The sequence below is a fragment of the Lepidochelys kempii genome, chromosome 5 (assembly GCF_965140285.1).
Source record: "Lepidochelys kempii isolate rLepKem1 chromosome 5, rLepKem1.hap1, whole genome shotgun sequence".
Lineage (NCBI taxonomy): Eukaryota > Metazoa > Chordata > Testudines > Cheloniidae > Lepidochelys > Lepidochelys kempii.
This window is the reverse complement of record NC_136384.1, coordinates 7,315,248-7,342,746: the sequence shown is the minus strand read 5'-3', so window position 1 is coordinate 7,342,746 and position 27,499 is coordinate 7,315,248.

Genomic DNA, 27,499 nt, shown 5'->3' with positions numbered 1-27,499 from the left:
CTTATTCGGAATGTGCCAGCATTCCTCTTCACTTGTATGTTGCTTATGGTTACACTGCTGATATCTAATGAAGGCTAACCTGCAAAAATATCTGCAGCACAGAGTGGTGGGGGTGGTCAAATTTCAACACAAGAGAAGAATTTGTAGCCAGAAATATCTGATATATATCTTCCTTTCCTCCACTTCTGTCTTGGGGGCCTGTCCATGATCTTTTGGTAACATACACACATTCACACTCACACATGATCTATCACCCTCAAGTAAGGGACTGGGAGGGAGAGGAGAGGAGTTCTGATCTGGACCAGTCTTCACCAGAATTAGAAATTGGCTTTAGATCGAAGAGGATGGTGAAGGTTTTATGTTTTCTTTTTATTTTTTTTCCCATGCTACCGATCATTAATGTTCTAGTTCTATAAAGTAACAAAAAAAACCCTAATATTGAATATAATTAAAACAATATGAAGTAATATTAAAGGGGGAAATGTAGTCCATAATCTCGTCATTAACCCCCGTGTCCTGGCCAAATTTAAATTTGAGTGACTGCTCGATGATTTGACTACTTATAATTTCTACTCTAGTTTTAGCTGGGTATTGTAGTCTTCTTTCAATAAAATACAGTGCACCATGATTTTGCAGCTTCTTTCCACCCCAAATGGAGTGCATTGCAGTGGGAAAGGGAATGATTCTTAGTCATATAAGGTGAAAACTTGGTCCTTTTGAAGTCAATAGGAATTTTGCCATCGTCTTCACTGGGGCCAGGATTTCCCCCATAATATCTATTTTATGCTAAAGATTAGCCTGGGACATGGAATTCAAATTTCCCTGGAGTTTAGGGGGAGTTCATGTCCAGACTGAAATCCAACTTTGAAGCTGGTGCCTCTCTTTATAATGGGTCTGTGATAGGGAGCTCAGAGGGCAGGCTAGTGGTTAGTGCACAGACTTCCTGCCCTTGCCTCTCTATAAGGTTGATAGGTTTCAGAGTAGCAGCCGTGTTAGTCTGTATCCGTAAAAAAAGAGTACTTGTGGCACCTTAGAGACTAACACATTTATATACCTGTTCTTGACCTTAAGCTGGGGATCTTCAACTTTCTAGCCACATCGGGATTTAAGCCCTTAAGGGGGTTTTGTAGGAGGACCAAGGACCTCTTTCTCCACCAGGTCTCATCCCAGGGCCCTGTGGGAAGCGACACCAACAGGGACGTCCCTGCAGTGAATCTAAGTTGCTTCCCTGGACTACTTCCCACCTATAGATCCATTCAGTTTGTGGTCTGTCCCCTATAGTCCAAACAGTCAATAACCTTACAACAAAAAAGTCCAAAGGAGCACGACCTGCAAGTTCTCCAAGGAGGTGATGGTTAGAGAAGGCTTTTCCTGAGGGTCTTACCCACTCTGTGGTCCCCTCTCAGGCTCCACCTTCTGCCTGGCTTCTGGGGTAAGGATTGCTCTCTCCTACAGACCATCCACCACCCTTTCCCTGGGCTTCTGAGCTCCTTTTAACCCTCTCCTCCAGTCAGAGCATACTTGGAAGGTCTGGAGGGGCAGGGCTACCTGGGCCCAATATTGCCTTTTAATCTCTTCAGGCCCAGTGTGGGGTTTGTAGGCCCCATCACAGGGTCAAAATCACAGAATCTGAATATCCTGAAATTCTAGGTGTTTCATTGTTCTGATTCAAATCTGGCCCTTTTATATTATATATCCTATAGCAAAGCATCCTAGGATACTGTAAGGTCCTTTGTGACATATAATCATAAGATATTATGGATAAAAATTCCTAGTAGTGAAAGCAATTGGACTGCAGTAAGTAGATTATTGCAGGAATCAGCTGATGTACCATCGATGCAGATACCCAAGAGCGTAGGGGAGTGATGTAGTAAACTGACTTAAAAGATGCAGAGTTTCAGAATGGGTAAAACAAATGGTTTAAATGCACAGAACATCACTATTCAACAGTTCAAGACAGGGAATGAGGAATAATAGTGTAGACAATTAAAATTGCAGAAGGAATTTGAATGGGTAGAATAAAATTACACTTGTCAGCATATGACCAAGACAAGAGAATGGAGACCCCTCTTCTTGTGAAAAGTGGAATTGGCTTTTTAGTTGCTAGAAATATCCAGGACCTTAGTTTTAAGTCTCATTCTGAAGGACAGCATCCCCAGCAGCACTTTGATCCCACATACCATGTCGGGACCTTGCTTTAAAATGGATTGAGAGGTGAACATACTGGATGGGGACTCAGGATGGTAACTGGTTGGGACATTTCCGACAAAACATGTTTTGGTCAGAAAATGTCGTTTCACCAAAACGAACATTGTTCTTGAGAAAGGGTCAATTTTGATGAATCTCCCAATTCCAAAAGGTTTTTTTGGTGGGGGAGGGGGAAAGGTTTCAAATTGTTAAAACATCCCATTTTGACATTTTTGAAACAAAAAGTTTCTGGATTTGATGCAAAATGGCTTTTTGTTTTGAAATAGTTCATCTGTACTGAAAAAGGTTGTTTTTTTTAAAAAAAAGGTCAAAATTAAAATGTAAAGTTTCAAAATGATCTAAATAAAACATTTCAATTGACCCTATTTTATATTTATTTATTTATTTTTGCATGATCAGTTCATCAAAATGTGCACAATTTTGACTTTTAAGCCCTTTTCAAGGCAGGAAAAAAATGTCAAACTCTCAAAAACTCTCAGAGGACACGAAAACTGTCTTCAGCACTGTTCTACTCAGCAGTGGCTATTGGAAAGGAAATGGGAATCTGTCGTTATAATTGGGTCTCCAAATATATCCTAATTGTGAGCTCAGCTGTAAAAAAAATAAGTGAAAGTTCATAAGATGTGAGAATAACCTATAATAATAAGTGTTAATGGGAAACAAAAGGCAGACAGAAAGGCTGAATTAATCCAAACGTAAAGGGCAATTGATATAACTCAAGGACTGTGATAAGATCATGCCTGGTAAACAAGAAAAGTGAGGAACCAAAAATCAGTGTGTCAGAAACTAGGCCGAATAGGTCGACAAAATAATGAGAGGATGGGCACTCCCTTTTGGGTTTCTTAAAGAAAGTGACTTTGGAGGGGAAATGGCTACTGAAGTGAGCTTCACCATCATGGCTGCCACCCCTGCCATCTCCCAGGACCCCAGGTCCATATCCTCCTGATCCTGAGAGATATCCTGACCAAAGAAGACCAGAGAAACGGACCCAGATGACATCCCCAGTGCTACCAGCTCTGGATGAATCCCAGACACCACTTAGGATATCAGACTGTGTCTCTCTCTTCCCCGGCCCCCATGTGTACTTTTCTTTCCCCACCTTATTTCTGCTCCTTCCTATCCCTCTCCCTTTTCCTTTTCTCGAATAAGTGTCTGGCTTAGCAAGCCAACAGTACTGTAAACCTGTGATCAGGTAGAGGTAACTAAAAGCAATGCACTGAACAGCCTGATGCTGGGACAAGTTTTCAAGGTCTCCGTATGGCTGATAAGACCGTGTGCTGTGCTTGTGTTTCTCCAGCTGTGAGGTTGGAAGTGAGAGTCAGTGCCAGGGACAGAAGCTGAATTTTCTATCTTTGTTCTTTTCTTCCCCCTTTGTGTGTGTTTGTCCTGTTTTGCCTTCTAGGAAACGGGATCAGATTCAAACAAAAACAGTTCCAGCCCATCTCAACCCACTTCTCTTTCCCCGCAAAGGACAGTTATTAACATCTTCAGTGCCATCTAACAGATGTCAAACAAGTGGGGGTAGAAAGGTTCCTTCTAAAATCTCTCTCCAGCTAAAGGGAATAAGGGATGTTGTTAAAATGAAAGTCTTACTTAATACTTTACATTTCAAATGCTTTAACTGTTTTCCCTTCTTTTCTGCGTCTTTAATAAAAGGTTAACATGATGTTTCATGGTGTGTTTGCCATAGTATTAAGCAGGCTGAGGTTTCTGTATACCAAACCTGAAACCTTGTTTAATACTGTTTTATGCTGGACAGGGACAAGATCTTGATAACCGTTTAACTCTTTGGGCCCATATATTCCATCTAAATATAACAAATGCCAAGGATGTGTCTGACAGTCCAGAAATTCAAGTCAACTGAGTTGTTTTATTATCCTAGTGCATCCTTGAATCTATGCTTACCTTTATGCTCCTGCATTGGTCTGCAGAGTATAAAACCACTGCCATGCCACTCAGATTTGCAAAAAACCTGCCCCTTTTTTTTTTCAATTAGTGTGCTTTTTATTAATAATTTTTGGTATTTCAGTCGCATGTCGAGGCCTTAACCAAAGTCAGGGTCCCATGGTTCTAGAAGTAAGAACCTGCCCTTTCCCTGAAGAGTTTGGAATCTAAGTAGACAAGACAGAGAGACGAGGTATTCTTATTACCGTTTTACAGATAGTGAACTAAGGCACAGCAAGATTAAGTCATTTGCCTGTGGTCACACAGCTAGCTAGCGGTACAGTTGGGGATCAAACTCAGATCTCCTGAATCTCAATTCAGTGCCTTAGACAAGGGACCATCCTTCCCCCAATGACGTGTCACACAGAAGGGGACTCGAATAAGTCCTTACAGATCCAGTCAGAGAGGAGAAAGTGGTTTGATTTTGGTAGATGAGAGAGGCATAATCTGAGCCTGAGACTTCTGAGTTCCTATCTTGGCTTGGATATTTTTATTTTTATTATTATTTGTACAGCAACACCTAAAAGTTCCAACCATATTGTGCTAGGCACTGTACAGACATACAATAAAAGATAGTGCCTGCCCAACAGAGCTTACAATCTACACAGACAAGGCAGACACAGGGTGAGAGATGAAACAGAGGCAAAAGGATTTGTCTAAGGTCACATCAGTGAGGAAACTGGAAATAGAACCCTAATCTCCTGAGACCTACCCACTAGACCATGCTATCTGCTGTTTGGTCCATACAAGGGGCAAGATCTTTTCTTCCAGCCTGTTTAATGGGACGATGCCATCCTTCCCCTCCTCCTTCCCCCCTTCTTCTTTCATTTCATATCCAATCAATATTATCTGACAACACACAGGTCAGCAACGATAGCAGTAATATCAGCAGCATGGAAATTACAAAAGAAACTATTGTTTGCCTTGAAATTAAGGGCTACTGAAATCAATAGTACATTTGAAAATTGATATCGATCACATCATGTGTGTGTGGTGGGGAGATGCTAGGGGTTAAGTCCCCTCCCAGCTACATAATTTCTGTTTCATTTTGACAAAGCCAATGAAATCAACCTAAAAATTATACACATACAAATCTTTTTGAAGCAATTGAAAGGAGAAAAATATTGACATCTCATAATTGGATTTCCCCCCTTACAACAATAACAGAGCCTGTTTTTGTGATTATTTTCCAGGGTTTGGATGTTGGGTTATTGTTTTTGAGGTTTGCTCTGGGTTTGCTTTATTTATTTAAAGGTTTCTACTCAACTCATATGGAGAAGAAGGGAGGAATAAAGTCTGCAAATGCCAGTCGGATCAAACAAGCCAGGAATAGTAATAGTTATTGTTTGGCGTGTTTGAGACCTACCGTGTGACAAATTGATTTGAAGTCATCATTTGCTTAAAAAGGCAGTAAATGAAACTTTATGAGATGGGGACAAAGTAACGACACAAAGTTGCCCATCCAGAACTTCTGATGGTTATCAGTTAAATAAAATAAATTAACTGTTTTTCCCCTTCTTCATAATGTCGGCAAAAATCATATGCAGCCAAAAATATTCTTTATCCTAGTTCCTGAGTGAACCAAAAGCTCATAAGGAAGTGGCTAGTGAGGACAGAGTTTGATGGTTAATGACTGAGGGACTGTAAGTAGCCGAGAGTACTACAAAATTCCAAACAAATAGTGTCACGTCTTGAATACTACCTATTCTTTTATTTTATATTTAGTGCTGGAGTGACAGCCCTGGACTCTGCAATCCTCTATTGACAGAACAGGTATAGTCCCAGCAGTTGGTTCCCCATACTGCCCCAGCATGTGCTTCAGCCCTGACCTGAAGGTATCGGAGGATAATTCAGTCTCCATGTTCATTCAGTCCTTGACCTTTCTACTGGGAAAGGTGCTATATTGGGATGGTGGGTTTCATGATGTGGACCTTTGTTCATTAGGAACTGAACTGAAGATTGCATCTCCATCATCTACTTTTTTATGTGCACAAGAACAAGTCTGGCTATTTTGAGAGGCAGTGGATAGAAGCATCTGAAACAATTGGAAGGAATGAAGGCTGTTTTCCAACTTCTTTCTTCACTCTGTTCCAAGTAGGGTGACCAGACAGCCTGACAACATCGGGACTGTCCCACTATTTAGTTGTTTGTCCTGCATCCAGACCAATGTACGGTCAGGATGCCATTTGCCCGATATTTTGCTTCGGCGGCACAGTCAGGATGACATTTGTCCCGATATTTTGCTTCGGCGGCACTCTGGCTTTTTTTTTTTTTTTGGCTTGGGGTGGCAAAAAACGTAGAACCGGCCCTGATGGGGGGGCGGGGGGTCAGCCTGTGGCTGCCCCCCACGTGTCCCGATATTTTGTTCTTGTCATCTGGTCATCCTAGTTCCAAGGTAAAATGTCTGTCAAGATTGCGAGATGTTCTCAGCGATCAGTTCATAGTGTCTGAAAAAAATGGGTAAGATTCTCAACCACAGTAATCCCTGATTGGTTAAATACTAGGGAGCGCTAAGCATCGGGACAGATGATAGGCTCTTCCCAAAGGAGAATGCATCACATCCAGGGTGTTCCAAGTCAGTGTTGGCCTGATGTGGTTTGTTTTGTTTTGTTTCTTTTCCCCCTAAGGTACCTTTCATGGAATGGAGTTGCTGGAATCCAGTTATTTCTCCTGCTGATTCCATCACTGCCAACATGACAAAAAAACCTGAAACAATGGACAATATGACTATAGTTCATGTGCCAGGCATGGCATCCAAAAATGTGTGGCGACTTATGTTCTGATTAACAAAGAGCCTATGCTCACAGGTGTTGTAGACACTGTTATTTATTGATTATATAGCATCTATCACAAGCTTCACAGCAAATTTTCCTGAAATATAAACTGCCCAAATTTTGCTCTCTGCTACCTCTTAGAATTACAGCGCCACAGACGGAAGACAGGGTCAAAGATTGCAAAGTTTAATGAATATTCTTTTCAACATTTAATGTCAGCAGATTAATCTTATCTAGGCAGTGGGACAGATTGTAATGCGAGTTACACATCTGTTGGTCTAGAATAACACCACTTACCCATCTCCTACTCTCAGGCCTCCCCAACTCTCAGGCTGCTTTCCACAAGTCTTCTTCTTCCCCAGCCCTGCATTGGCTTCTATTCACCTCCCAGACTCCCAAATTCCAATTCCTCATCTTTGCCTGCCACGCTTTGCACAAATGTCATGACAGAAAAAACAGACCAGATTCTCATCTGGTGTAAATTGCCATAGCTCCATTGAAGTAAATGTAGATCAATCAATTTACGTCAGAATCATAGAATCATAGAATATCAGGGTTGGAAGGGACCTCAGGAGGTCATCTAGTCCAACCCCCTGCTCAAAGCAGGACCAGTCCCCAACTAAATCATCCCAGCCAGGGCTTTGTCAAGCCTGACCTTAAAAACTTCTAAGGAAGGAGATTCTACCACTTCCCTAGGTAACCCATTCCAGTGTTTCACCACCCTCCTAGTGAATTTTTTTTTTCCTAATATCCAACCTAAACCTCCCCCACTGCAACTTGAGACCATTACTCCTTGTCCTGTCCTCTTCTACCACTGAGAATAGTCTAGAACCATCCTCTCTGGAACCACCTCTCAGGTAGTTGAAAGGAGCTATCAAATTCCCCCTCATTCTTCTCTTCTGCAGACTAAACAATCCCAGTTCCCTCAGCCTCTCCTCATAAGTCATGTGTTCCAGTCCCCTAATCATTTTTGTTGCCCTTCGCTGGACTCTCTCCAATTTATCCACATCCTTCTTGTAGTGTGGGGCCCAAAACTGGACACAGTACTCCAGATGAGGCCTCACCAATGTCGAATAGAGGGGGACCGATCACGTCCCTCGATCTGCTCGCTATGCCCCTACTTATACATCCCAAAATGCCATTGGCCTTCAGACAAAGATCTGGCCCAGTAATACTAATAATAAGCTCAGAAACCTAAATTCAGACCATGGTATTAACAGAGAGCCACTGTTCTTTAACTATCCTGTTTCAAACTGTAGTTATATGTCATTTTAAGCCTGCTTATTTCAGCAATTCAGCATGAGCATCATTTTTTTTGTATTCCTATATTCTTTTGCTACAAAGCATTTGAGTTCACCTTTAAGTTATTTATGTATTTATTCGAGAAATCTCAGCTGAGAAGCATGTGATTTTCCCTGAGGCTTCTGCTTTTCAGGTAGCATAGTCTGAAATATGAAGACGAGAATACAAGTGGTCTTCAGTCAGTAACTTGAACTGGGTTTGAACTAGGAAGTGACTTCTAAGACAACTCTTTTTAATGGGGGAGTCTAAAGTTAAGTCCCTAAATCCACATTTAGTCACTTACGTGCTGAATTATAGAAAAGCTGATTAACCCCCAGCTCCTAATGAAGCCAGTTGGATCTGCAACTTTGAAGATCAGGCCACTGGAGGCTAATATCAGGTCCCAAGTATTGATCTAACTGGCTAGCCCAATCAAGGTCATCCAGCAAGACAATGGCCCCGCTAAGATTAAAACTCTTAAAACCAATGTTTAATTTGTGCCAGGGCTTGCCAGGCTGAATCCAGGCACTTCTGGGCTTGGCAGTTCATAGCCATGGCACCTCTGGGCTTGCCGCATCACTTATGAAAGTAAAAAAAATGGTTTGAGCCCCAGAACCAAATTGCTTGAGGCCCAGCATCTCTTTCATTACAAATTAAGCACTGCTTAAGATCTAACTGCCATTTTCATACAGTCTCCAGTAGAAACATTCTTGCCCTAATCAGAGGTATAATCTATCCAAATATGCTAGTAAATTCTGGATTTTCATACCAGTAAGATCTGATGCAATGTTTGTATTCTATATACTTGGGTTTGTTATGACACATTCTACGTATCCCTGGATTGGGGAAACCTAACCACTTAAGGAATCTGTCTTAATGGCATCTGAAGGAAAAAATCAAGCAGAGTATGGCATTTGGGGTGGAAGTGAGGGTGGCCTGGATGATTAAAAGCTATGAAAATGTAATGGAACAAGATCCAACTCAATTAAAAATAATAATAATGATAAAAATAACAATTGTGTGGGAGATGTGGAAAAAAATGTTCAGTGATGAGTGACTAGCAGATTGGAAGTACGCCCAAACCTGTCCCATGCTAGAGCATGCCAATTTCTTGAAGATGACAGATGATGGAGTTTTCTTTTAGTGCACTCCATAGAAATGCAGTACAGCCCCTTCTCCATTCTCCCAGATGCATAAGGCTCAGTAGGCCATTAATAGATTTCTCAGATATTATTCCCCTGCCATCTTCTACATTCTACATCCCCTGCCCTCTTCTACTTTTCCTCTTCTCTTCTCTATCCTTTCCATCATCTGGGAGCTGGGGTACATGACTTATGAGGAGAGGCTGAGGGAACTGGAGTTATTTAGTCTGCGGAAAAGAAGATTGCGGGGGGATTTGATAGCAGCTTTCACCTACCTGAAGGGGGGTTCCAAAGAGGATGGAGCTCGGCTGTTCTCAGTGGTGGCAGATGACAGAACGAGGAGTAATGGTCTCAAGTTGCAGTGGGGGAAGTCTAGGTTGGATATTAGGAAAAACTATTTCACTAGGAGGGTGGTGAAGCACTGGAATGGGTTACCTAGGGCGGTGGTGGAATCTCCATCCTTAGAGGTTTTTAAGGCCCGATCTGACAAAGTCCTGGCTGGGATGATTTAGTTGGTGTTGGTCCTGCTTTGAGCAGGGGGTTGGACTAGATGACCTCCTGAGGTCTCTTCCAACCTTAATGTGCTATGATTCTATGATTAGAGTTAGTCAATTTTTAATGTTGATTTTTCTATGAAAGCTTTCATCAAAATTTTGAATTTCAGCAAAAAAGAGAAAAATGTTGAGGCAAATTCTGCAGTTTTCCTTCTCCCAATTTTTTAGCCAGTTCTTCTCTATATATTTGTTGTTCTGTCACCGTGGTATTTTAATTACTGGACAACTAAGATCTTTATAGCATTGTCCATATTGGACTTCGTATTAGATTTTTCTCTTCCAAGTATTAGGAATTTTTATAAAATATTTTTCCAGTTTTTATGGCTTCCATGTCCACATATTCCTGTCCTATGTGGTGGGAAGTCTATAGGAAGCTGGCCAGGTTTGACGTAGTCTTATCTCTTTCAAGAACTCATTCCAAAGTTGGGCACCCTTGACTGAGAACGCTTTAACCCCAGTCATCACAAGCATCACACTAGATCAGTGGTTTTCAATCTTTTCTCATGTGTGGACCCCTAAAAAATTGACTGGAGGTGTGGGCCCCTTTGGAAATCTCAGACATAGTCTGCGGACCCCCTACACTAGATCTTGCTTTTTTTTTTTTTTTCAGAAGTGGACAGCTCTCTCACAAAGTGGTAGATGGAGATAGTCTGATTGTAGTGCACAGGAATTGGGGAAAATCCCTTTAAATAGCTTGGAAGCCCTCTCTGTCTCCCATTCAGAACCCTGCCAGAGGAGCAGTGTGCATAGACAGCTAGGTCTTATATACTTGTACACCAATAATAAAAAAAGGTTACTTAGAATCCAGCTGTGCCTGTTTGATTTCCTCATATTCTTAATGTTGTGTAGACAGCAAAGACACAACAACGGGCAATGAGGATGGGATCCTAATCCAGGAATAGAATGCACTAGACTGTGTTGTGGTACAACATGGAACTAAAAAATGATCCTGTGCTGGCTGAAATGTATGACATTACAATGTGTGGATGGAGTCATGGACACAAACAACGGAGCCTAGCTTCCTTTGCTCAGAAAGAACAGTTAAGCGTATCTCAAGATGACCTAATGTGGCACCAGAATGGTTATTCTCGTGAAGCTCAGGTCCCACATAGTTCAAGATTTACAAGAAGGCAATTTGAGAATTGTAAAAATGAAATTCCTGGCCAGGGATTGATACACAAATAGAGGAAATGGCAAAACAGTGCCAAGCTTGTCAACAAATGCATCGCATGCCTGTCTAAACATGTTGCATCCTTGGGAGTGGCCAGCTACCCAAGGGCAGTAAATCCACATAGCCGATGCTGGACCATTTATGGGGCATAGGTTTTGGATTGCAGTAGATAGCATAGCGAGCAGATCGAGGGACGTGATCGTTCCCCTCTATTCGACATTGGTGAGGCCTCATCTGGAGTACTGTGTCCAGTTTTGGGCCCCACACTTCAAGAAGGATGTGGATAAATTGGAGAGAGTCCAGCGAAGGGCAACAAAAATGATTAGGGGACTGGAACACATGAGTTATGAGGAGAGGCTGAGGGAGCTGGGATTGTTTAGCCTGCAGAAGAGAAGAATGAGGGGGGATTTGATAGCTGCTTTCAACTACCTGAAAGGGGGTTCCAAAGAGGATGGCTCTAGAATGTTCTCAATGGTAGCAGATGACAGAACGAGGAGTAATGGTCTCAAGTTGCAGTGGGGGAGGTTTAGATTGGATATTAGGAAAAACTTTTTCACTAAGAGGGTGGTGAAACACTGGAATGCGTTACCTAGGGAGGTGGTAGAATCTCCTTCCTTAGAGGTTTTTAAGGTCAGGCTTGACAAAGCCCTGGCTGGGATGATTTAACTGGGAATTGGTCCTGCTTTGAGCAGGGGGTTGGACTAGATGACCTTCTGGGGTCCCTTCCAACCCTGATATTCTATGATTCTAGATGGTCATTCTAAACGGCCTGAACTTTTCTGTATGAACACCATTAGTTCAGCACAAATGGTGGATGTGTTAAGACCCTTGTTTTCAAAGATAGGAGTTTCTGAACAGGTTTAAGTGACAATGGAACACAATTCACATCTCAAGAGTTCTAGTTGTTTGTTAAAAGAAATATTATCAGACATCAGAGAGAGAAGGCTGGTGAGGTAATATATTTTACTGGACCAAGTTCTGTTGGTAAGAGAGACAAGCTTTCGAGCTACACAAATCTCTTCTTCAGGACTTACCTGAAAGCTTGTCTCTCTCACCAACAGAAGTTGGTCTAATAAAAGATATTACCTCACCCAACTTGGGTCTCTAATACCCCGGGACGGGCACCGCTACAAGAGCACTGCCTACAACAATAGTATCAGACATGTCATATCAACTCCTCACCTTTCTCCCTCAAATGGATAAGTGGAAAGATTTATTCCGACCTTCAAGCAAGCAATTCAAGAAGAAGAGGGCTTACAACATAATGTTGCAAATTTTTTTATTGGCCTATAGGAATGCAGTCCCTGCGAGCCCAAATCATGTTTATGGGATATAATTTAAGGTCTCGCCATGTAGATAGGTAGAGTGGCCTTGTATATTTATATATCGTTAATAAACCTGGTTACTTAGAATCCTGTGGTGCCAGTCTGGTTTCCCCATAGTCTTAATGTTGTGTAACGAGCAAAGACAAAACAGTAATACTGATTTTCTTTTTAAATACGCATTTTATAGGAATGTAGAGCTAATGCGTGTAAGCGGAGGCAGTGTGGTCTAAAAGATAGCGACACACTCTGGAGATCTGGGTTCTGGTTTTGGACTGGCTGTGTGACTGTGGGCCGACTGCTTTCTCTCTCTGCCCCTGTTTCCCCTCCAGGTATTGCCTGCGTAGAATTCTTCTGGGCAGGGACTGCTGTTCATTATGCATATGAACAGCACCTAGCAGAAAGGGGCCCTGCTCTTGGCCTTTAGTTGCCACTGCAATACAAATATTAATAAAAAGGAAGTATTTTGTTCAAAGATGTCCATGGCAGAGCCTGGGATACAACCCAGAACTTATGACTCCCAGTCCTGGGAAGTAACCAAAATATCATCCTTCTCCAAACTAAGAGTCAGCCGTTGCTACCCTGTGCCTTTCTCAAACTCCAGTAGACGACGAACTAACTCTTCATGCCCAAGTATCATATGCAGCCCCATGTTCTTCATTCAGTGAACCAGCTATTACCAAAATAAAATGCAGAGGGAGAGAGAGAGAGAAGTATTTCTGCTGCCCTATTTCCCAGCCACATAATGCAGGCAAACTAGTTTGGAAGTACTCAATAAAAGCCACTTGGATACAAACATGTTAAAAAGTTGCCACACAAGCAAAGATTTTTTTTGTGCACCTCTCTCTTGTCTCATCCACAGCCTGTCCAGAGGCAGAGAGAGTGACAGGTGTAATATCCTCCCTCTGAAGTTGTCTGCCGGCCGGGGACCAATGAAAGGAATTGGGCTTGTTTCTTGGCTTCCTCATGAGAGATCAAGATTCCTAACGGGAAACTGGTGATGTTGATTGTCTGAACGCTTGTGCCCCGAGCACAGATGACATGAACCTTCACTCATGGAACATAGGTAAGCTTGTTTTGTTCCACAACAGCACGCTGTGCTGGGAAAGCTCTGTCATGTGCTTTTAATACAGGAGTAATGGTCTCAAGTTGCAGTGGGGGAGGTTTAGGTTGGATATTAGGAAAAACTTTTTCACTAGGAGCGTGGTGAAACACTGGAATGCGTTACCTAGGGAGGTGGTAGAATCTCCTTCCTTAGAAGTTTTTAAGGTCAGGCTTGACACAGCCCTAGCTGGGATGATTTAGTTGGGGATCAATCCTGCTTTGAGCAGGGGGTTGGACTAGATGACCTCCTGAGGTCCCTTCTAACCCTGATATTCTATGATTCCATGATTCTACAGGGAGGGCTGTGTTTTTGTAAACAAAAATGTCTAGAGGCAAAACTTCCCCGCCATGTGCAGAAGACATTGCCATTGTACTGGGGGAAGATGGACAATCTTGTAAACAGCACATAGGAGATGTAGGCACTAAGGAGATATGGCTTCATTTCTTGCCTCCGCTACAGACACTTTGTGTGACCTGGACCATGTCACTTAAGGTGTGAATTTCAAAAACACTCATGATTGAGCTAACACTACTCCTGCTGAAGTCAAAAGGAGTTTTACCATTGGCTACAGTAGGAGCAGAGTTAGGCCAATACTAAGCGTTTTGATCTTAATCTCTCTATGCCTCAGTCCCCCATCTGTAATATGAGGAAAATTATACTTCTTTTCTCCCACCTTTTGTCTGTCTTGTCTATTCAGACTTTAAGGTCTTTGGAGCACAGATTGCCTCTTTCTACGTGTTTGTACAGTGCCAGTCTGGACTTTGCCCTTTCGGGATGTGTCTACACTTCATTTGGGGCATGCCTCTCAACCCAGATAGTAGACTCACACTAGTTTCCCTGGAGCTAGTGTGCTGAAAATAGCAGTGTGGACATCACGGTTCTGGCAGAGACTCAGGCTAGTTACCCAAGCTTAGATGCATGGGGTTGGGTGAGCCAGAGGGCCTGAGCTGTAATGTCCGCATTGCTCTTTTTAATGCACTAGCTTGAGCAGAGCTGGAGCAAGTCTGTCTACATGGGTTGCGAGACTTGCTCCCATCTGCAACCTAGACATACGCTACATGCCATCATAATATATGCAACAAAATGGCGTCCCTGGCCTCTGTTTGCCAGAAGCTGGGAATGAGTGAGGCGGGATGGATCACTTGATGAAACCTGTCTGCTCATTCCCTCTGGGGCACCTGGCATTGGCCAGTGTCGGAAGACAGGATACTGGGCTAGATGGACCTTTGGTGTGACCCAGTAGGGCCGTTCTTATGTTCGTGTGTTCTTAAAATAAATACATAAAAGATAATTTGCAGAAATGAAGTCATTTGGGATCCAGAGCTTAAACTCCCCCCTACCCCCCGAGATTGGAGATATTTGACCCAGGGTGTTGGTTAAGCCCAGAGGCAAGACAGTTGGAGCTCTGTGTAACTGGAAAGCTCATTCACCCCCAGAAGTTGGTCCAATAAAAGATATTACCTCACCCACCTTCTCATTCTAATATCTTGGGACCAACAGAGCTGGTGATCCTGGCTCAGATTGTAAACAATTCCCACGTCAGAAGTTGCTCAGGCACAGTCTTTTGGATCTGGTCAGTCTCCAGTCACACATCGGTTATTATTCTATAGAACATGGTTTATATATAAAAATCACTTCCTGCATAGCGGTAAGGAGGTGGAGTGGAACAAACTGACTCGGTAGGGCTCGTGTGCACCAATTCCTTCACATGGACAAAATCAGAACTGCTGAAGCCAGAATACACACCTTAACACACTTCAAACCACCTTCACCAAACAAGGACACTCTACCAGAGACGTAGATCACATCATCGAATGGGCCACACAAATACCCTGAGAGAAACTGCTTTAAAATAGGACAAAAAATACCCCTCCAACTGCATAAGCCTAATTATCACCTACCTCCCCACACTGGAACCAATAGAGGGTATCATTAAATAATTACAATCCATACTCGATAGGGACTACGTGATGAAATAAATCTTTCCCCAGCCCCCTCTTCTGGCCTTCAAGCGACCCCCAGTCTCGCCAAGCTCATTATCAAAAGCAAACTCCCCACAGACCATGACCTGCCTTCTCAAAGCAGTGCCACACTTCCTATAACAACACATGCAAAACCTGCAGACATATCTCCACTGTTACAATGATCAAAAGTCCCCACCACATGCCTTTCAAGAGCCTGGATCCTACACGTGCCTATCACAACATGTGGTGTACCTCATCCCATTCAGTAAATGCCCCAAGAACAACTATGTGGGAGAAATCAGACACTCACTGTGCTCATAAATGTACTGACAAAGAAAAATGACAAATGAAAAACACACCATATCACTTGCAGGTGAAAACTTTTCACAGAATGATCACTCCATATCTGACCTCTTAGTCCTTGTCCTCAAAGGAAACCAGTGCAACACCTTCAACAGAAATGTCTAGGAGCATAAATTCATAACTTTACTAGACACTAAAAATCATGCTCTTAATAAAGACACTGGATTTGTGGCCTATTACAACAATCTGTAATTCACTAACTCCTGCTTGTGTGTCCTATGATTGCAGAGGTGTTAACTGGCCACTTCATCTTGAATTGTATCCTACAATAAGTGTTAACTACTTATGCTAAACAATCTGTTTCACCTGTTTTTTAGCTGTGACACTCTTAATACCTGTCCCAGACCTGAAGGAGAGCTCTGTGTAACTGGAAAGCTCATTCACCCACAGAAGTTGGTCCAATAAAAGATATTACCTCACCCACCTTCTCATTCTAATATCTTGGGACCAACAGAGCTACAACGACACTGCCTAGATTAACTGCCACAAGCTGCTAACACAACTGCTAGGATTACAGCTACAGCTATTCAGGAATTTTTCAGTGAAACTATTTTTGCATCAGAAAATGCAGATTTGGCAAAACAAAAACTTTTCAAAAGCTCAACTAGATGGGATTCCCTCTTGAGTTACAGGAATATAATAAACCTGATTCACATCCTCCTAGCCAGCCCAGACACTCTTGGGACTTAGCCTGGTCTCTGTTTCCCTTCCAGAGACATGTCCATGGGGAACTGCCTTATCTTAAACTCACACCTTCCCTTTGAGCCTTAGCCTAAATACCATTTGCTCAGTGGCTCTCATTAAAGGACCCAGGTTTGAAGTCTACCTTTTGCCGCAAACTGGTTTTCCCTAATTGGCCATCCAAGAGCATGGCACTCTGATGGTGGCTCCATTGTTTGGCTGTTAGACCCATTCAGCCTTCATGGTTTGCAATCACAGGCCTTGTGTCAGTGGCAGGGGCATGCGCTGAAAGCATATGCTTCCCCAACATTGCAACACACCTCCTCAGAAATTCTAGACATAAAACCCAGTTTGGGGCTCAGGTCAATATCCACCACCCTGCACCCCTGCAATCTTCATAACCACCCTCTCTGGAGCACCTGCTTTGATTTCAGTGGCAGACGAAGGAACTCGTCATCACCAGAAACTGATCAACACACTGCAGGGCTGAGCCTTGGAGGACGCTTCTTCTGCCAGCACTACCAACATTAACCCACCTGAGAAACTGACATCAGGTCAATTTCTCTGTCCCTTTATGAGCTGGTTTTGTGAGTCACCAAATACCCTCAACCTTCCTCCTCTGCATTCTCACAGGATCAGGAAGTTGAACTGAACGCCCCATAGGACAGGGTCTGTCTCTTCTTCTGTGCTTTGTGCACGGATGAAAGCTTTCTCATTCCTCAACTACTAATAAATAATTGTAATAATTAGTATTATTAATAATGCAAGATCTCAGAGTATATAAACATTGGTAAAATGGAGCATCTTCAGACTTCCACGAGCACATAGAGGCCCCCCAAGGAAATAAAATTATCCAATCAGAGGGAAATGTCTTGCAGCCAGTGTAACTTTGGGAGAAATGTTATGTGTCTAATCGGCTTTTGGTGCTCTCTCAGGAAACACTCATAATTGTGTATTATTTGTTAGGCAGGAAGAGTACACTCGGGGCTGATGGATGATTTTTAATTATCAAAGCCCTATGTGAGATGAGTTTGGTGGGTCTCAATCAACAACTGAGTGGACAGGGGTACAGAAAGGACATAAGACACCCCCCACACACACATTTAGCACTAGTCAGCCCTCCTGTTGGCAGTCTTAGCAGAGAGACTCTGGACTGAGCAGGTCCCAAGGACTAAACTTCCCTCAGTCGCTGCCTGCATTGTACTTACCTGGGGTGAAATTCTGCCCTGTGCAAAGGGTCAGGGCAAGGATTATGCACCATCTAAGCTTGATTTCAAAGGCTTAAATGAGGCCTATGCCTTTTGCTGGCCCTTTGCATAAAGTGAACTTCATCATCTGGGACTAGATACAATCTTTCAACCTTCAGGTCAACCTAGCACCTTTCTCAAGGCACTAAAGGGAAGGAAAAGGTATATTGTGTAACCACAAAGATAAGGCCCAGTGGCTGCTGCAAGCAGTTCATACTTACAGGGCCTTTGCCCACCCCGTAGCTAGACCTGGCCTATGAACTTCTGCCAGTAGGGTGAAATTCACCTCAGTGTAGAAAAGCCACAGGAGGAATATGCACCATGTAAGCTCTATTTTGAGGGTGCAGAATTAGTCCTCTGTGGGATGGGCACTATCTTAGCCAATAATGGGGGCTTGAGCTGGGAACTTCCAGAGGTGAAACACAGGAGTTGCTCCAGCATGAGCTAAAGAACCAACTTTCTTTAACTGGCTCTGTAACAGATCCATATCTTCTGCAGTTCGGCACAGGGGAACCCTGTAACACATGCTCAACAGAGAGTAAAATCTGCCCAGCAGTGAACTTTACCTCTAGGGCCCTGCATTCCCCATGCCTTGTTGCATCCTGAATCCTACCCCCAGTCCTCTTTCTCTCTCCTCCACTTCCCCAGCCTGGTAGATGGGTCTTGTCATAAATATAAAGGGAAGGGTAAACCCCTTTGAATTCCCTCCTGGCCAGAGGAAAAACTCCTCTCACCTGTAAAGGGTTAAGAAGCTAAAGGTAACCTCGCTGGCACCTGACCAAAATGACCAATGAGGAGACAAGATACTTTCAAAAGCTAGGAGGAGGGAGAGAAACAAAGGGTCTCTGTCTGTATGCTGTTTCTGCCAGGGATAGACCAGGAATGGAGTCTTAGAACTTTTAGTAAGTAATCTAGCTAGGTATGCGTTAGATTATGATTTCTTTAAATGGCTGAGAAAAGAATTGTGCTGAATAGAATAACTATTTCTGTCTGTGTATCTTTTTTGTAACTTAAGGTTTTGCCTAGAGGGGTTCTCTATGTTTTTGAATCTAATTACCCTGTAAGATATCTACCATCCTGATTTTACAGAGGGGAATTCCTTACTTCTATTTACTCCTATTTCCATTAAAAGTCTTCTTGTAAGAAAACTGAATGCTTTTTCATTGTTCTCAGATCCAAGGGTTTGGGTCTGTGGTCACCTATGCAAATTGGTGAGGCTTTTTATCCAACATTTCCCAGGAAAGGGGGGGTGCAAGTGTTGGGAGGATTGTTCATTGTTCTTAAGATCCAAGGGTCTGGGTCTGTAGTCACCTAGGCAAATTGGTGAGGCTTTTTACCAAACCTTGTCCAGGAAGTGGGGTGCAAGGTTTTGGGAAGTATTTGGGGGGGAAAGATGTTTCCAAACAGCTCTTCCCCAGTAACCAGTATTTGTTTGGTGGTGGTAGCAGCCAGTCCAAGGACAAAGGGTGGAATATTTTGTATCTTGGGGAAGTTTTGACCTAAGCTGGTAAAGATAAGCTTAGGAGGTTTTTCATGCAGGTCCCCACATCTGTACCCTAACTTTCAGAGTGGGGAAGGAACCTTGACAGGGCTTTATTACAATATGAACTCCCGTTTGCCCTGGGAAAGCATTAATCCTGGGGCTGACTGTCAGTCTTGCAGTGGCTGGTGGGGTTTTTATAAAATTAGACATATTTGTCTTGATGCTTAGTAGAGAGCATGAAATTCAAATCCCTGTGTTTGGCATTCTGCGGGCCAGCATTTTGAATATTCAATGACATAACTTCATTGTGGTTTTGACAACACTATATAGGAGTTGTGCTTACCACTGAAAATTAAAGCCACCGAAAGAGTTGACAACAGCAGAATTCTGAATGCTTCCAGGCTCCTGAAGTGATTGTTATTCCAGTTTGTCTAGAAGTTCTTATTGTGTTTGTAATACTGTCAGTTCCACTTAAGGGCTACTTGAAGTCAATGCAATACAGGTAAGTACGAGAGAAACCTTTCATTCTTTCTTCCTGAACTGTTTATATCTCTGTGGCTTAGCTGCATTTTCATTTTGCCTATTGTTTGATTCATTAGATTATTTCTTGATATCTCACCAGGCTGACCATTCCTTTCTATCTACCTAGGTACTTATCTAGCTGTCAGCACCACACTATCTAAGCACCTAAGAATCATTAATGGAGTTTTATCTTCACAAAGCCCTTTGGAGGCAGGGAACTCCTATCCCCATTTTACAGATGAGAAAATCTGTGTGTATGCACATATGAAAACTGGCTATAGTGATTGCCTGAGCCTGTCCTCCATGTATACTGATCATGCCACCAGGCCTGAGCTGTATAATGTAATATAATGTGTATATTACACTCACAGTCCAAACTCAGAGTTAAAAGTTAATTCAAAATATAAAAAACCAAACATGTTCAATCCCAAAGTCAAGCAACGCTGTTGGTATGATTTGATATGCCCAAAAAGCAAGGAACCCAGAGGTCCCCCCAGACTGGAACTGTCATATCTCAAAGCAAAGTTCTTTGCCAAGATCTGCCCAGACAATCTCTGTCCTTGTTATTACTGTAGCATTGAGAGACTCCAGTAATGATTAACTGTGTTGTTAAGTGATGTACCAAACGCGTGGGGAGGAGCCAGCAGGCACTTACAGTCAAAACAGAAAAAGGGTAGGAGAGGAAATAGAGGAGTAGCTATTTTTCTAAGGTCACCAGCTAAGAACTCATGTTTCCTGGTCCCCCCAGACCAATGACTTCTTCAGAGGACACGCCGACTTTCCTTAGAACTGCTGTTTTGCTTTCCAAACTAGTAGATACTCAATGGTTGCCCCATCAGCCACAGTCCTGCACTGAAAGCATATTGGAAATGAGATCTATCATGTAGGTCAATGCAAAGTAATACACACTGGAAAACATAATCCCAGCTATATATACAAAATGATGGAGTCTAAATAAGCTGTTACTACTCAAGAAAGAGATCTTGGAGTCACTGTGGCTAGTTCTCTGAAAACATCCACTCAGTGAGCAGTGGCAGTCAAAAAGCGAACCGAACACAGGCACCAACTCCGTGGGTGCTCCAGGGATTGAGCACCCAGGGGAAAAAAATTGTGGATGCTCAGCACCCACTGGCAGCCCCATGGTTCAGTGCCTCCCCCACCTCCCCAGTGCCTCCTGCTCGATGGCAGCACTGATGATCGGCTCCTCCCCCACCCTCCCAGCACCTCCCATCCGCTGTGATCAGCTGTTCCGCGGTGTGCAGGAGGCCCTGGAGGAGGGTGAAGGAAGAGGCGGGAGGAGGGACAGAAAGAGGCGGGGTGGGGGGCAGGACGAGGTGGAGTAGGGGTGGGGGCTTGGAGGAAGGGCTGGAGTGGCGGCGGGGCCTGGGGCGAGGGGGGTTTAAGAACCCCACAGCATCTGAGTAAGTCGTCACCTATGTAACAGAATGTTGGGAATCATTAGGAAAGGGATAGACAATAACACAGAAAATATCATATTGCCTCTGTATAAATCCATGGTACGCCCACATCTTGGATACTGCATACAGAGGTGGTTGCTCCATCTCAAAAAAAGATATATTAGAATTGGAAAAGGTTCAGAAAAGGGCAACAAAAATTATTAGGATTATGGGACAGCTTTCATGAGTTGAGATTAATAAGACTGGAACTTTTCAGCTTGGAAAAGAGAAACGAAGGGGGAACATGATAGAGGTCTATAATCATGACTTGGGTGGAGAAAGTAAATAAGGAAGTGTTATTTATTCCTTCTCATAACACAAGGACTAGGGGTCACCAAATGAAATTAATAGGCACCTGCTTTAAAATATACAAAAGAAAGTATTTCTTCACACAATGCACAGCCAACCTGTGAAACTCCTTGCCAAAGGATGTTGTGAAGGCCAAGACTATAGCAGGGTTCAAAAAATATACATTCATGGACGATAGGTCCATCAATGTCTATTAGCCAGGATGGGCAGAGATGGTGTCCCTGGCCTCTGTTTGCCAGAAGTTGGGAATGGGTGACAGAGGATGAGTCACTTGATGTTTGCCCTGTTCTGTTCATTCCCTCTGAAGCACCTGGCATTGGCCATTGTCGGAAGACAGGTTACTTGGCTAGATGGATCTTTGGTCTCACCCTGTATGGCCGCTCTTATGTTTTCATGTCCAAGAGCAGAATGTTACCATCAGTTTTTACAGAGGATTCAGTTTTAGAGCCCGATACTGCAAACACTTGTAACCATGAGTAATTTTACTAACCACGTGAGTAGCCCCATTCAAATAAATGGAACTAGCCATTAATGTATAGTTACTTCCCTTTGCAAAAACAATGAGGAGTCCAGTGGCATCTTAAAGACTAACAGATTTATTTGAGCATAAGCTTTTGTGGGTAAAAAAACACTTCTTTATGAATCTGAAAAAGTGCTGTTTTACCCACAAAAGCTTATGCCCAAATAAATCTGTTAGTCTTTAAGGCGCCACCGGACTCCTCGTTGTTTTTGTAGATACAGACTAACATGGCTACCTCTCTGATACTTGTTCCCTTTGTAAGTGTTTGCAGGATCAGTACCGTTGTGATCACCTCTTCAAGAACTAGATCCTGCTGCTCTTAGACATTCTATCAGGGTGATATTCACCCCTTTGAAAAAGGCCAGAAAAAGGTCTGTGTACCAAAATTAGCTGAAATTTAATGGTTCACAGGCCTGGTGCTGGATTTCTGCTTAGATGTGAATTTCATCCTCAGTGACTATATCATAGGGTATTGTATAGGTCAAAGTCAAAAGGGCAGATTCTGCTCTGCTGCAGAGGTGGAAAGTCCTCAGCTGTGGAATGGAATGGAAAAGCTGATCCCTGTGCCTCTCTGCTTGCAGCCCCTGGTCCAGGGGTCAGGCAGAAGGAGAAGCTGGAACTACTCCCTAGAATCCATTAGGACCTTTGCTCTTACCATTGATTGTACATGGAGGATACTCAGAAACAACAGTGGTGGGCAGCAGTGTAAAGTCCTAAGATTAGATGGATAGGTTTCTGGGCTCTCCCCTGCAGACAAATGGTCCCTTGGGGCCCATAGCCAGGTACTATAAGATAAAACAGTCTTTCAAATTGCTCTAACCTTCCCCGGGGCAGAGAACCACAGAGCTGTACCATCTGTCTGACAGCCCCCCAACACAAAGGTTTAGGCCCTAGTATCTCAGTGGTGTCCTCACTTGGACAAAGCTCTCTTTGGCATCATTGAACCTTTCAAGGCTTCAGTGAGAGTTTTGCCTTGAGTGAGGGCTGCAGGATGTAGTCACTTTTTTTTTGCTGTTGTTGTTAAAAAGACACACAGTGAAATCAAGGCAGTATGCAGCTCACAGAGATGAGATTCAAATGAGCATCACACACTGAGCAGGTCAACATGCATTTATCCCTGTGAATGATGAGAGACACAAAGGATCACATGCTGAAACAAACACCTATGGACAAAATTCTGCATTCACTTCTACCTATGCATGCCCTCTGCATTCATTCCAGTGCAGAGTATCAGAGGGGTAGCTCCAAAAAACAACGAGGAGTCTGGTGGCAGCTTAAAGAGGGATAGCTCAGTGGTTTGAGCATTGGCCTACTAAGCCCAGGGTTGTGAGTTCAATCCTTGAGGGGGCCATTTGGGATCTGGGGCAAAAATTGGGGATTGGTCCTGCTTTGAGCAGGGGGTTGGACTAGATGACCTCCTGAGGTCTCTTCCAACCTTGATATTCTATGATCTGGGCATAAGCTTTCATGAGTAAAAAACCCACTTCTTCAGATGCATGGAGTGAAAATTACAGATGCAGGCATAAAAATACTGGCACATGAAGAGAAGGGAGTTACCTTACAAGTGGAGAACCAGTGTGGACAAGGCCAATTCAGTCAGGGTGGATGTGGTCCACTCTCAATTAATGAGGAAATGTCAATACCGAGAGGGAAAATTGCTTTTGTACTGAGCCAGCCACTTCCAATCCCCAGTGTAGAGTTCACACATGCTTCAGGCAATAAATAATGTGCCAGTGTAGACTAGCCCTTGACTGCGCAACCCTTGCTCACATTGGTTTAATTGGAGCTGCTTACATGAGCAAAGGAAGTGCTCACCAACCTGAAGGCTGCCCAGTAGGAAAACATAGGAGTTGCCATACTGGATCAGACCAGTGGTCCACCAAGTCCAGTATCCTATAACTAATAGCAACCAGATCCAGCTGCCTCAGAGGGAAAAAACCTTGCAGGAAACAATTATGATGTAACCTGCCCCCAGGGAATATACTCTCCTAGCCTCTAAGAGACGGAGGCTGGGAAATGACTACTGTAACTCTAGATATTCCCGTTATCCACATAAACGGCTAATTCTCCTTTGGATCTGCTAAATCACTGGCCTGAATGAGACCCTGTGGCACTGGCAATGAATTGCTGTACAACAATCTCGCCCCGTGGTCTAAATAAACACTCACACTTTTGTTTCTAGGGTTGTTACAGCCATGTTGGTCCCAAGATATTAAAGAGACAACGTAGGTTAGGTAATATCTTTTATTGGTTGATCCAATAAAATATAATTACCTCACGCATCCTGTTACACATATATCTTTTAGAGTAGCAGCTGGGTTAGTCTGTATCTGCAAAAAGAAAAAAGTGGGCTGTCGCTCACGAAAGTTTATGTGCAAATAAATGTGTTAGTCTCTAAGGTGCCACAAGTCCTCCTTGTTCTTTTTGCATATATCTTTGTTATTTCTAAACCATTTGCCCCACCCCTAAAAAGATAATTGTTGTCTCCTCGGTGAGGACTATCACCATGTCAAGTCTGAGTTTTGTTTTGTTTTTTAAAGTGGAGTAATTTCTGCAAAATGAAAGCCTCTAAAAGATGCCTTCAGGCAAGAAAAATACTTTCAATTCCCCTCTGACAGATGTTTCAATACTGGGGAGTTGAAAATCTGCTTTGGGCAGAGAGCAAGTGAATCAAGGAGGAGCAGGGGCAGCCATGCAGCTGGAGAGCAGCAGCGGTTTCCCCTTCAAAACGCCGAGACTGCGGGAGAGGGAAGATAGCAGGGGAGGGGCTGGGGACTAGGCTCCCCAGCCGGGAGCTCAAGGGCCAGGCATGATGGTCCCACAGGCCGGATGTGGCCCGTGGGCCGTAGTTTGCCCATCTCTGTTCTGGAGTCTAAGAATAAAAGCAGTGTTACATTGCAACCTTTCAGCAAGATGTTTTTATCTACCATCTGTATGTATTTGCCATGAACACAGCAAACCCTAAGGCTTGTGGGAAGATGTGAATAGTCTCATTGGTTTCAGTATGTCAAAGGGGCTACTCACATGAGTCACAATGTGCAGAATCAGGCTCATATTTTTCATTGGTGCTGGAAAAAATATCCCCAAGCTAACGCCAGTCTCCGTGGGTTTAGTTTCCTGTACAAATGCTTGCAGGCTGACGGACATAAAGCTCACCACTCTCATACCATATTATTCTGATCATGAGGGTTTTGATGAAATTCCTTCTTTATCCCCAATCCATTTTATTTTTATCATGGTGATTGCTTACTAATTTCCCTCAGATTACTTAGTAGCTGGGCATCAATAGACAGCAGTGCTAAAGGGAATAAACTTTAGGGTTTGCACATAGACCATCCATCATGGAGAGATGGGTTTGGGTATTTTTCTATGATTCTCCTTGGTGGTCAGCTGAGTGTAGTTCTGTTGCTACCAACAGTGGGGGATTACAGGTGTCTCTCTGCTGCTTTCACATTGCAAAGTAGGGGGTTATTGATGGCATTTCTTTTCCTCATCTCTGAACCTCGAAGGCTTGCGATGCCAGGGCAGTGGTGTGTAACGTATATGTGGAAGCATAAAGGCAGAGGAGGGCTTACCCTGTGTGACTTTGCGCCCCTTTGCTGCCTCTGTTTTCCCTCCTTCCCCAGTTAATCAGACTTCACGTGGTGAGTGTTTTCTCTATAGTTCTTCCCTCTTGCCAGTCTGGTTTATTAAGATAAAGTTCAAAACACGACAGATCTTCCCCTTAGCTTTCATAGCTGGCTCGTACTCTTGGCTCACGAGTCTTAGTCCTGACCCAGCTAAGGCTTTCCTCCTGTCAGGCTCCTGCTCCCTCTCACCCCAGTCTTCTAGTTAAGAGCTCCGGATAGTTACTCAGCCTAGGCCTCCTCACTGGCCTTTTTCTGGCTATTGTCCTGCATTTTAATAGAGCACTCGCTCCCAGGTAGAGCAGTTTGGGAACTTTTCAACCAAACTGTTTTTCACTGGAAAATGCTGATTAGTCAACCCCCCAATTTTTCCTGCAAAAAGGTCTGTTTTGATAAAACTTGCATCAAGCAGCTTCCTCAGATCCATGGTCAAGTTTCTGTGAGAGAAAGCCTCTTTGTTATGGCTGATTATTTTTATAGATCGTTGTAGCTGGGCTAGGCAGTGACCTCAGAGGCAGGAAACCCCACTGAAGCCAGCTCTAGTCCCTCCTCTGGTGATTCATATCATGGAGTTGAACAGTAGTCTTCCATAGCCCAGCTGAGTGCTTTGGCTACTGAGGGGTGGGACTCTATTAGACCCTCCTCTTGGAGCTGTTCCGTATTGTATAAATAATTAAATATTTATGGGGTCAGAGAGAAAGGTCTTGGCTTTGGCCTGATGGGGAACAGGAATTTTTTTTTCAAAATTCTCCTGGGACAGGAAAACCGTTTCCAACCCTGGAGCCTCTCCTCTGACTGAATTCAGGCCACACTCATATCCCCAGTAATCCTGGCTCTTAGTCTCATGCTCCCCATCACATGACTGTTGTATTAATTCCTTTCACCTGCAGAGCTGGGCTAAGCCTGGCACAGATGTGGCTTGTCTCATGTACTGTGTTGTGGGTCATACCACTGGAGGACCTAAACTGGCTCTTTATTAGAAGAACTGTTTACAGAGGTGCTGTAACTACTGCTAACATTCTAGCCATGTGTACACAGACTAATTTCCTGGTCCTCCTCCAAACTTTCTATCCTGCAACGTATTCTTCTCCCTCTGAGTTCCACGCAAGTTGCTTCAAAGCTGATCCCAACCCTCTTCTAAATGGCCAGTTTACCCTGTAACTGCTTAGGGAAAAATGCAGATTGGGGAAATTAGTCTCTCCCTTATATGGATGCACAGTTAGGGTGTAAGGGACCCCCTCTATGCAGACTGTATAAGGGCCATGCAGGATTACAGCCCATGGGGAACTCAGGGACTGCTTCCTTCCTTCCCACCTCCCATAAATGGGGCAGAGATGGACATGTAGGACACAGAACTATGGCTTCCACTGGCTAATAGAGCTGACTGACTGCATTCAGTGGGGAATCTGCATCCCATAGGGAGGGGTCAAACCCAGAGCTAATCACAGACTCATAGAACTACACGGTTAGAAGGGACTGCAAGGGTCATCTAGTCTAATGCCTTGGCCACTATGCAAGATTGCTTGTGTCTAAACCATCCAAGACAGATGGGTATCCAGCCTCCTTTTGAGCTTCCACAACCTCCCTTGGCAGTCTGCTCCACTGTCCTATGCTTACAGTTAAGAAATGTTTTCCTGACGATCAAGCTTCAGCTAAAAGAAGAGCACAGGGGAACTTCCCTGAGTCCTAGGTTAGCACTCAAACCACCTTTTCTCTTGGCACAACCAAACTGTGCTTGCTGTTTATGAAACTAGAGGGCTCGTCGATTATTTTTGGTCCTCAGTTGTCAATTATTACCACTCAGAATATCCATTTAGCTCATGCCT